Here is a 12379-nt window from a genome sequence, read left to right on the forward strand (position 1 = left end):
AATCTCACTAAGACAATGACCGAAGAAAGGAAGAAAAAATCAGATCAAGCTTTTTTGCAGATGTTGGGGCATTTTGATTACTTTGCCCTAAAGCTATGTCAGCAACTTGGAGAGCCAGTTTGCCTGAAGTTCTGAGCATCCCCATAATTAGTTCCAGGCCTTGGTGTGATTATTAATAGAGTACCTCCATAGTTTGGCCTTACAGATTTTGATTGAGTAGGTTCAACCTTGAAAAAAGAAACTTGCTCAATAAGCTGGTTTTGCGAGTCACTTTATCATGAAGGGAGAAAAACAAATTCACTCAACTCATTGATGTTTTCACAATAGGTTTTTTTTTTTTTGGCCGCATTGGGTCTTCACTGCTGTGTGCAGGCTTTTTCTAGTTGTGGCGAGCGGGGGCTACTCTTTGTTGCAGTGCGTGGGTTTCTCATTGCAGTGGCTTCTCTTGTTTCAGATCATGGGCTCCAGGCATGTGGTCTCCAGTAGTTGTAGCATGTGGGCTCAGTAGTTACGGCACGCGGGCCCTAGAGCATGTGGGCTTCCATAGTTGTGCTGCGTGGACTCAGTAGTTGCGGCATGCACACACTAGGTTTTGATGTCTCATAAACACTGACCATCAGCTCTCCTTGCAAAACTGGCATATGTTAGTGAGTTAGGACAAACTTTTCAAGGCACTCTCCACAAGATAATATTCAAACCACTCCTTATTACAAAATTTACCCATTTTGCTTCCCCACTGAGAACACTAAGGGAATCAAGAGGCAGACCCTTCGAGGGGAAGCACTACCAAAATTGAGGCAATGGTTCTGCCTCATTCAGGATGTGTCTGAGCCCGCTTCTGCCACTTCTGCAGTTGTGCAGAATCTTACCTCCATCTGTTCACTTTCTCCAGCCGATACCGTGGTTTGCTCAGAAGCTCATATTATCTTGTTAAAATTTTCTTAACCAGTTACTTCACGTCAGGAAATTTGCATTGAACATCTTATAGGCATCATCATTATAAACATTGTGAACAAAGACCAATAAAATGCCCTAAGCATCAACATCTGTTCAGTCACATACTGTAAGTTAAAGAACCCACTTCATCTTGGTCTCCTGACTGGCTGCTCAAACATGCCTTTTCGAACATATTAAAATGCATTATTTGGGACTTCCCTGGTGGTGCAGTGGTTAAGACTCTGCACTCCCAATGCAGCAGGCCTGGGTTCCATCCCTGGTCGGGGAACTAGATCCCACATGCATGCCGCAACTAAGGAGCTGGCAAGCCGCAACTAAGGAGCCCACCTGCCGCAACTAAGAACCTGCACAACCAAATAAATAAATAAAGTAATTAAATAAATATTATAAAAAATAAAATGTATTATTTTACACTTCAGTCTATAAGGGCATTTTTTCTAGCTTGGCTGCCTCTTTTGACACAAAACCTTCAGTCATATCTACAGTCCCTCATCTTCTCTCCCCCTTCCTAATTACGTGGGCTTTTCCTTTCAGGGTGATCTTAACAAAAATGTGATACACATAACATAAAATTTACCATTTTAGCCTTCTTTTAAGTGTACGTTTCATGGCATTAAGTACATTCACATTGTTGTGCAACCATCATCATCCTCCATCTCCAAAAATTTTTCATCTTCCCTAACTGAAAATCTATACCCAATTAAACAATAAATCTCAATCCCTCTGTCCTCCCAGCCCCTAATAACCACCATTCTACTTTCTGTGTCTATGAATTTGACTACTCCAGGTACCTCATAGGAGTGAAACCATGCATTATTTGTCCTTTTGAAACTGGCTTATTTTACTTAGCATGTCTTCAAGGTTCATCCATGTTATAGCATGTGAAAAGATTTCCTTCCTTTTTACTGAGCTCCTTTTTAAGTCTGAATAACATTCCATCATATGTATATACCACATTGTGTTTATCCATTCATCCATCAGTGGACACTTGGGTTTCTTCCACCTTTGTCTATTGTGAATAATGCTGTTATAGACAAGGATGTACAACTATCTCTTCGAGACTTTGCTTTGAATTCTTTTGTTTATGTACTCAGAAGTGGAATTGCTGGATCATATGATAATTCTATTTTTTTTTTTTTTGAGGAACTACCATACTGTCTTTCACAGCAACTGCACCAAAAGTATGGAACGCTGCATGAATTTGTGTGTCATCTTGCACAGGGGCCATGCTAATTTTCTCTGTATTGTTCCAATTTCAGCATATGTGCTGCCGGAGCATGCACCCAAGGTGATTTTTAAACTGACCCTGAAGGAGGCTTTAGACACTTTTTAAATTTGCTTGATTGATTTTGCTTTTTCACCAGAGTGTCCCTTTTCTCTTTTTTCAAGTTGCAAAAAAAAATCTGTCAATTATTATTTAAAATGTACCTGTGTGAATTTATTATTATTTTAAGTAAGTTTGTCATTTCATAAAAGTAATATACCCTCATTTAAAAGTTGAAGCACTATAGAAAAGTTTTTTTTTAAAAGAGCAACTAATCATCTCAAATCCTACTAGCCAGAAATAAGTAGTGTTAATACTTTAGATACTATTCCAACTATCTCTCTCTGCATATGAGAGACAGAAAAAGTGGGTTGATAGAAATAATTTTATAGAAATGGGATTATATTGTACATATTATTATAAAATAAAAAATTAAAATTAATTTTATTTTAATTCAACAGAAAAAAAACTGAAGGGAAACTGAAGACATGCTAAGCTTCAGATAAATATTTCCTTACTCTGAGATATACAATTTCCTAAAGTGCCTTTTAGATTAAGAAATATATGGAAATCTTTAAAAGATGGGAGCCATTATGTAGATCTTACTTACATAATCCTGTTTTTAAAATTTTGTGGACAGAAGTCTTATCACATTTTAGATAAGGTAATCAGCACCTCACACTTTCTCTCAACCTCTTCCCTCACCCCTTGATTTTAATTGTTTTACTATTTTTTCTTTGTCCAGATTTATAAAGTAGACATTATGGACCATTTACGTTATTGTTCAATATTTATGTGAATTTGGTGTTCACCATGGGGCTTTTTCAAAGTTGCCATCTCCATACTCTGTATTTTGATCCCTTCTTGTGTTCTTGAATTTCAACAGAGTATTTTTTCAGGAAGGATTCAGAGGTACTATACTCCCTGAGTTTCCTCATGTTAGAGAATGTCAGCTGATTGTCTTTATAGTTGAATGATAATTTGGCTGGGTATAATATTCTTATGCTTACATTCTTTCCCTCAGATTTTTCTTTTTTAGCTACTTCTCCATTTTTTTTTTGGCATTGAAGTTGCTATGAGCAGTTGGAGGTGACTTGTTTTATCTCTCTGAAAGCCTGAAGAGTTACTTATTCACCTATGAAGTTCAATAATTTAACTAGATTGTGTCTCTGTTTGTATATTCTGTAACAGTTTTTCCCCCTAGTATATGATACGCATTTGCAATCTGAAAATTTAGTTCTTTTATTTCAGGGATTTTTTTCTGTATTATATCTCTGAGTTAGCTCTGTCTTACCTGTGTTGGGTTCTTTATGTCATGGACAAAATCGTTCGTCTTTTGGTGCATTTTTGCTCTAAACTGTTTGTTTTTCTTCTCTTATTGTCCTGGGATGATTTTATTCTTCATGTTATTAATTAAATTCTAAGCCCCACTCCTTCTTCTTTCTAATTTATTTGTTAGATTTCATATGTTGTTGTTTTGGTTCTTGATTTTTCCCCCCAGCTCCTCATTTTCCCTTTTTATCCAAATCTGCTATTTTGTCTCATCTTTGAGCTCTTATCTTATTAATTCTTACTCTAATTAAGATCTGTAACACTCACCACTGATGGGAATATGCTTTTATTTTTTTGAGTTATACTTTTTCCATGTTGAAGTCTTTGTCTGACTTCTGCTTACTTTGTCAGGATATTTAATATGTTACCATCATTTTTGTCTTTTCCTCTACCTTCCTCTTTTCTGCCTCCTCCCTCAGTTTCTCCTCTCTCTCCTAAGCCTTCTTTTTGTAGCATGTTTGACTGGTGACTGTGCCATGTATTGATGGGCTCTTGCTTAATGTGGGCCACTACAGACCTTCTGTTTTCTCTAACTCAGTGAGGATTAGTTGAAATAGTTATAGATTTAGGGAATTCCCTGGTGGTCCAGTGGTTAGGACTTGGCACTTTCACTGCTGAGGCCCCTGGTTCAATCCCTGGTTGGGGAACTAAGATCCCACAAGCCATGCAGCGTGGAAAAAAAAAAAAAAAAAAGCTTTGTGGAAGGAGAGGGATGGACTGGGAGTTTGGGGTAGGTAGACGCAAACTATAACATTTAGAATGGGTAAACAACAAATAAACAACAAAGTCCTACTGTATAGCACAGGAAACTATATCCAATCTCCTGGGATAAACCATAATGGAAAATAATGTATATATGTGTATAACTGAGTCACTTTGCTGTACAGCAGAGATTGGCATAGCATTGTAAATCAACTATACTACAATAAAAATAAATAAAAAAATAAAAATAAACAATAGATTCATAGGAAATTGCAAAAATAACATATAGAGATTCCCTGTACCCCTCATCCAGGTTCTTTCAAAGACATGGTCATATGTAACTATATACAGTTCAATATCAAGACCAGAAAACCACTGTAACAAAACCGTCGTTACAATCCACAGACCTTATTGAGAGTTTACCAGTTTTACATGGCCTCACTTATGTGTGTATATTTAGTTCTATACAATTTTATCACGTGTATTATTCATATAACCACAGCTGCAATCATGACACAGAACTGTTCCATCACCACAAAGATCCTCTGTGCTCTCCTTTTCTTGTCCTATCCACTGTCCTGCCTACACCTCTCCCCCTCCCTAACCCCTAGCAACCACTAATCTGACTTCCTCTGTAATTTTGTGATTTGAGAATTATGTATAAATGGAATCATACAGTATGTGACCTTTTGTGACTGGCTTTTCTTCTCACTCAGCATAATGCTCTCAAAGTCCATCCAGGTTGTTGTGTGTGTTGACAGTCCCTTTCTTGGGGATTGCTGAGTAGTATTCCATGATGTAGATGTTTGTTTAACCATTAGCTGATTGTAGGACATTTTGGTGGTGTCCAGTCTTTGGCTTTTACAAAAAATCTGCTGTGAACAATCAAGTACAGGTTTTTATGTGGACATGAGTCTCATTTCTCTGAGCTAAATGCCCAGGAGTGTGATTGCTGGGTCAAATGGTAAGTGTATGTTTAGTGCTTTAAGAGGTTGCCAAACTATTTCCCAGGATGGCTGTGACATTTTATATTCCCACTAGCCATGTATGAGAAATCCTCATCAGCATTTGGTGTTCGGTATTGTCACTAATTTTAAATTTAGCTTTCTTAATAGGTTGTACGTTGGATTTAAAATGTCACTTCAAGAGTGATGATTTCACACAGCTATTGCTCCAGGTTTTCCTGAAACAGAGATGCTAAACTTTAGGCTCAGTTGCAGTTCACAACAATAAAACTCAAGTTTAAAATAGCTTTAAGCCATCCTGCACTTTCCCCCCAATTGCTACTACATTGTGGTAACATCTTGATAATCCTCAAATCTTCGTGGGGAACTTCAGCGGTTAGAACAAAGTTACCACAACCCTTGATGCTTTGGAGTTCTGAATTTTCCTCATTATCTGGCTGGAATATTTCACTAATTTCAAACTAATGCCCCAGCTTTCCTGTTTTGATCCATGATCCCATTTGAAGATAAAACTTTTAAATCATTGTGTTATGAAATGATATAAGAAGAACGAAACCAAAGCCATGTGATCCAGAATTTGGGGGTTCCCTGGGAATTCATTGTAGCAGGATATTGAAATAAGCATATTCCCACATCTTGAAAATAAAATATTTAACAGAGTATATTTTTGTTAGGAAGTTAAATGATCTGTATAATTAACTTTTATGTGTTAAAGGTTAAAAAGAAAAGATGACAAATTTACTTTAAAACATCTAAGTATGCATTTTTCTGTGACCTTTGAGCAGATTCCACCCTATAGTTTTCCTTTCTCTGGTATCCTGGGCTAGCCATGTGGTCCAGTGATGTCAGTGTTAACAGTGCTTTCTACGGTCTTTGCCCTTTCCTTGATCACTTAGCAATATCTAACCCTAATATTATTTTAACTATATATATAGATAGATAGATAGATAAATAGATAGATAGATGTGGACCATTTTTAAAGTCTTTATTGAATTTGTTACAATATTGCTTCTGTTTTATGTTTTTTGGCTGTGAGGCATGTGGGATCCCAGCTCCCCAGCCAGGGACTGAACCTGCACCCCCTGCATTGGAAAGCGAAGTCTTAACCACTGGACCACCGGGGAAGTCCCTAACTATATTGTTAATACAACTGGGCTCCTGGAAAAATAAAAAGTACTTATTTTCTAGTCACTATCTACATAACACAAAAGGCCTCAGTATCCAGTGTGTGCAGAGTGGGATGTGAATGAGAAGTGAGCTGACCCATCCTATGGAATTCTGGATGGCCCAGGATGAAGAGGCACTGGTTACTGAGCAGGCTAGGGGTGAGGGGTGGAATTACAAACTGGAGGATTTGTTGAGGATTCAATGTGGAATAAATCATTGAATCCTCTCCCCAAGCCCTATTTCCCACTTCTGTGTACATAATGCCAGTACACAGATGTCTCCAAAGACTATTTGGAGAAATTAAACCCAAGAAATTTGGAACTGAGGTTCAGCAAAATTAACTGAAGGTCTACAGGTGAAATAATTCTACCATCAGCCTTACCTCTCTCTGCTTAGTGTGCAGACCAGCTTAATCCCTAACAAGGTAGGAAAGAAGAAGTATTTTCTCCGGAGAAACTGAGTTGCCTTGGAGAAAAGACCTCCATGCACTGATTTGGGGAATCCACCAGTGCAATGGCTAACTTCCTTCCTCATCACCTTAATATAAGCCTGCTGTGCATGAATCTTGCCAGGTCTCTGAATTTTCAGTCAGTTTTTAAACACAGACAATCAAATGTCACCAGACAAATGAGGAAAGCCTTCATCCTGAAAGAAAGAAACCAAAGTAAAAAAGCAAAACTGAATAAAGCAATCTGGGAGAAGCAGAGATAATATAGCAAACAGAAGAAAACTTCCCAAACTGCCGCCAACCCAGTTCTAATAAATATTCTCAGAGAGCAATGAGAAGGTATTGCATCTCTAAAACAAGGACAAGATACTATAAAGATCTCATTGAAATAAAATGATAGTTCAAGTAAAAATGGGTGGAAGACCAAGTCAAAGAAATAAGACAAAAAGCAGAACAAAAAGTAAAGGTTTGGAAAATATGAGGATGGTGAGAAGAAACATAAAGAATAAACTCTAAAAATCCCCCCTCTGACTAAGAAGTTTCCAGGAAAAAAGAAGAGAAGAAACAGGGAAGGAAACAGAGGAAAAGCTGTATGAAAAAATTTTCCCAAATGAAGGATGCCAGCCTCCTGATTAAAAAGGCCCACCTCCTAAAGAGGACACATCAGAATGAGAGAAGGAAGATCCAAGTTAAGGCACATTATAGAGAGGTTCCTGGGATTAGGAGATTCCCTAAAAGCTTCCAAATATAAAACAATACAAAAGAATTCATACGCAAAGGACTAGGATCAGAATGACATCAGATTTCTCAGTAGCAACGTTGGGTACCAGAAAGCAGCTGAACAATAGTGTCAAAAACTTTATGGAATATACTTTTCAACCAGGAGTTTTATACCTTGCCAGGCTATCAGTCCAGTGTGAGGGCAGAATTAAGACATCTTCACCTAGCCAGCTTGCCTGCTTAAAACTCTTTCATAGAAAACATTGAGAAAGTGTCCCAGCAAATCCTGAGTAATCCAAAAGAGGAGATGTCAAGGCATCCAGGAAATAAGGGATTCAATTCAGGAAAGCACTGAAGAGAAGGAAGGTACAGGCTGACAGCAGAGAGGACCACCAGCGGGGAGTGGAGGAGGAGGTTGGAGATGAGTATGTGGAAAGAATTAAGAATACGCATATGGAAAATCTTGCAAGTGAAATAATTTTTAAAAACTACCCAAAAGCCTGTACATGAAAGGATATGTAATTGTACACTGCTCAGCTCTGCAGTGAAACCACAAATAATTTGCTGTGTGATCATACTGTTGCAAACCCTTATATTGGTGAGCAGTCTTTCCTTTGCAAGTAAGTGAAAACTCAAAGTGGCTTAAGCCTTAAAGGGAATTACAGTATTTTGCTCACATGATTGACAACTTAGAAGGTAGTTTAGGCTCCAGATGAGGCTTGATCCAGGGGTTCTCTAAAATTTTTAATTTCCATCATTCCCCTTGGCAATATCTATTCAAAGTAATACCGGCTTTCCTCATGGGTGCAAGGTAGCTTCCAGTACCTTCTAGGAGTGTCTAGGGTTCAGTCCATCAGGGAGAGAATACTTCCCTAGGGGCTTCTGCAGAAAAACAAGGAAATTCTATCCCAGTTTCCTCCAGAAAGCATCTCATTGGTCAATATTGGGTTACATGTCTTCCCTTGATCAATCACTGTAGCTTGGGGGATGGGGTTTAGCCAATCAGGGCCCAACCCTGTAGCCAGAGATCATGTCAGTTTCCAAGGAAAGTGGTGACTGCGTAGGGGAACAGTGGGTACCCAAATGGAAATCAAGGTACAGTTAAAAGAGGAAAGAGAATGGAGGTTAGGTTGCCAACAAACAGCAAATATCTATTTTACAACACCAATTATTTAACTAAAAATTGTGAAATAACTGGAGGGGGCCATACAGATTGGTGGAATAAAGGAGCCAAACTGACATCCATCATAATTCAAAATCAATAGAGAATGTGTGAAATTTATGGATCAGTAGATGACTGTTTAAACTTATTATTTAGACACATGGAGGGAGCTAGTAGAAAAAACAACTGCGAGCGTTATAAAGAGTTATAAGTCACTACATCTGAGCAGCTAGTCTGGGGATGGGGTGGAATAGGGCAGGACATTATGATTTTTCATGAGAAGCTTTTTGTATGATTTGATTTTAAAACTATGTTCAAATGCATTACTTTGATTAAACATTTAAAAAAATCTCCAAGCTGTCATGAAAAACCCATGAAATTATATGAAATGGAAAAGCAGGAGGTTGCCGACTTTGCCTTGTGAAAAAGTACGAAAATTCAAAACGGCACCCCAGCCATTTCTTAGTTAAATCCACATGCCACGGATGTGTGCAGTGTTCTGTGATTTCCCGCACCTCTAGCACACTGCTGCATATCCCCGGGGAAGGGAAGAGTATGCCCTAGTTTGAGAAGTATAGATTAAGACACATCAGGACAAAGAATCTGAAAGGTTTTAAAAAGGAAAAACGCATACTTTACCCTCGAGGAAAACCAAGGCCAGGTCCCCTGTGAGCATAACACAATACAACAACACAAAGAAGAGGCTAAAAAGATGCTGGCATTGGGGTGCTGTCAAGAGCTCTGCCCTGGCACTCTTCTTTCAATGTGGGCCAAACTCTGTTACATTGTCCTTCCTTTTGTCACAGACAGTTTCACTTCTTGTATTGTTTCTGCTTAGACCATACACGCTGCTCCAGCAACGCTCAAAGGCCTTTTCTTTAGTTTGTGTCACCAGCTTGATCGAAAACTGTTCATTCCGCCTGGGACCCTGGACCCAGCAGGGTAGCATCATGTAAAGAGACATATCTGGAGCACAGGGACACACATACAGGATGGCCCCCTTGGGAAGACTTAGGTGTGAAAGGACAGACCACAAAGACAGAGAGTAGTTTAGGCACTACAGTCTTTCCCGGCTGCTGTGTTTGATAACCTCCAAATTATAAAGGCAAACCCCGTTATTGATGACAAAGAGTGACCAGATAGGGTTCAGTTTTAAAAATGAGTGACTTTCTGTTTCAACAAGCGGAGACTTGTATATAACTTTGAGGGCAAATTACGTCCAAATTTAAGACAAATCCTTTCATGGGACTTTCGGTTTCACAGCCATAAGGCAAAACATTCTTTGCTGAAATGGCATCTTGGGAGCAGTGAGGAGTTCAGCTGCTCTTCACGATGGTGCTAAGGCTATGTCTTCACTTTGGGTTGAGTTAGCATGTCTGCAGATCATGGGAAGCAGAGACCGAAAGTCTTCCTCCTCCCACCCACACCTACCTCGGCCCCCTCTTGCTGGACCCCAGAGGAGACTGGGATGGGGGTGAGGATCTTAACTCATGTAGGGAAGGGAGATAGAGACAAACAATTCTGTTGTGGAAAGGGAACTGGTGGTTCCAGCGATGCAGCCCAATGGAGCCCAAGGAGGGAGATAGCCCTCTGCACTGTAATTCCCTTTTGCTCCCCCTAAGGCTTCAGTAAAATTTTGTTAAATGTTACCATCTGGTTTACAATCTGGTTTCTGTGCTTGGGGGGAATTTGGGATGGGACTTTTAAGAGAGCAGAAATAATCCAGAGAAATGCAACACAGGAATGAAGGAACAAGTTGACCAAAAGTCAGACAGCTACTTAATGTTCTAGCAACAACCAGGGCTGCTTTGAGGGGACCTGGGACCTGGGACATGGAAGTATTCCTCAGGGATTTTCAGAGATCGTTGGGGAGAGAACCTGAGAAAGTGTGAGTCTTTCTTACAGTTAAGCTGTTTGGGGACTCAGACTATCGCTACCTAGATTTTCAGGGGAAGGATGATTTTTGGAAGGCTGTAGGACTTGGGAGCATGGAGGGCTCATTTTTAAGACCTTGAGTATAGTTGTGGGACAAACTAATGTCTTAACCGTTTGTTTCTCTAGTTCAGTATTTTCCCAAATTCTTAATGGAGAGCCATATAGCCAATGAAGGATATCAAAGACCACAACCCACACAAATGCAGGTACCGCATTTCAATGCAGCAGGTTATCTGCTGTACCCAATACTGCAATTGGACGTACTCACTGAGCCAGTTCAGACTGGACAATTCCCACGAGCTCAAGCCTCATTCCCAACATTTCAGCTGAAATCCCTGACCTGCTTAAGTTTGAACTCATTCATATTACATTCACTAACTTCGACCCCCAAATTATTACCAGCAATTCTCACTGACTCCTGGGAAAACCCTGGAGTCCTTTTTTAAGGGGGCGGGGGGAACAGAAGCAGAAGACCACAGAGAATTAGAGAAAAGCAACCAACCTTTCCTTCTTTCTAAATACATATCATTTCAGTTAGACTATCAGATTCTTTGCATGAGCCAGACGTTTAATGCCCACATTGGAATTTTGCATTTTGTGTGGACGGCACACCCCTCCCACAGCATGGCAGGTAAGATATTTATTTACTGGTAAAAATCCAAAACCCACAGAAAAAACCAAACTCACACAAAAGTTTTGATTCAAATTGCCATTGTGAAGTAAGAAAACCCTGAGCTAAGGACTGCATCCAATGAGAATTATGTTACTGGAATCCCAAATTTGTCTCCCCGATTTCATTGATTGAATCCCCCAGTTTTCACCCATCATTTTGCTAATACACAGAATGCTGGCCCCAGAGAGGGCTGACCTTTCAGGGAAGTGGCCCCAGCCACCTGGAACCCTCACAGAAGGGAGTCCCTCCCTGGTGGCTTCTGAGCAGCTGCTCTGAGCGCCAGGAGGAGAGGGGTTCCACGGGGGGCTGGGGAAGCCCTTAGCAGATGGTGTTTCTTCTTTCCCTCTCTCGTTTAGAGCAGAGATTCCCCCGGGGTTACCGGCTCTCAGCAGCTGAGCTTTGGAGTTTGATCTCCTCTTTTCTCTCTGACCCTCTAGTCCACAAAGGCCCAGATCTCTTGTGGCTAAAAAATTTATAAGAGCCTAGTCCAGGCATTCAGTGGGAGGTGGGAACTTACAACGTTCCAGCACTGCCTTTGGTATCAGAGAGCCTGACTCTACTGTTTATCCTCTGTATGACCTTGTGCAAATGATTCCAACTTGGACCTGAAATGCGGGGGTAACACAATCCTAGCTCACGGGCGATGATTAATGAGGTGATGTGTGTGTAGCACTTGGCACACCGCCTGGCACAATGGTGGGCCTCCTATAAATTACAGTTATTAATATCACTTCCTGCTGGGAAGTAAGGAAACGGGAAATCATTTAGCTGAGTCTAAAATATAAAATCAGTACTTTCATATTAAAGTTAATTAATGATAGCAATTGTGAGGCCAAGACCCTGTTGGCTCTCATTTCTGGCTTGTCCTAGAGCAGAAACAGAAAAAAAAAAAAAAAAAAACAAGACTGAATTGTGTAAGAACGTATTAACTCCCAGTTAATCAATACATAACTAAGGTATTCTTTGAAGCAGGCCTGAAAGGCAAAGTAGACATTTGACTGACAGACAAGGGGCCAGTCACGATGGCAAATATGTAGCTGATATCCTGTACTCC

The 12379-nt window shown here is 39.9% G+C and overlaps 1 non-coding gene across 1 annotated transcript; it reads right to left on the reverse strand.

Moving 5' to 3' along the window:
• Positions 1-2134: 2134 nt before the first annotated feature.
• Positions 2135-2240, reverse strand: LOC117200225 (U6 spliceosomal RNA). The gene has a single exon (XR_004481705.1). It is a non-coding gene; the product is annotated as a U6 spliceosomal RNA (small nuclear RNA).
• Between the last annotated feature and the right edge of the window lie 10139 nt (positions 2241-12379).

Source organism: Orcinus orca, chromosome 1, assembly GCF_937001465.1.
Source record: "Orcinus orca chromosome 1, mOrcOrc1.1, whole genome shotgun sequence".
Lineage (NCBI taxonomy): Eukaryota > Metazoa > Chordata > Mammalia > Artiodactyla > Delphinidae > Orcinus > Orcinus orca.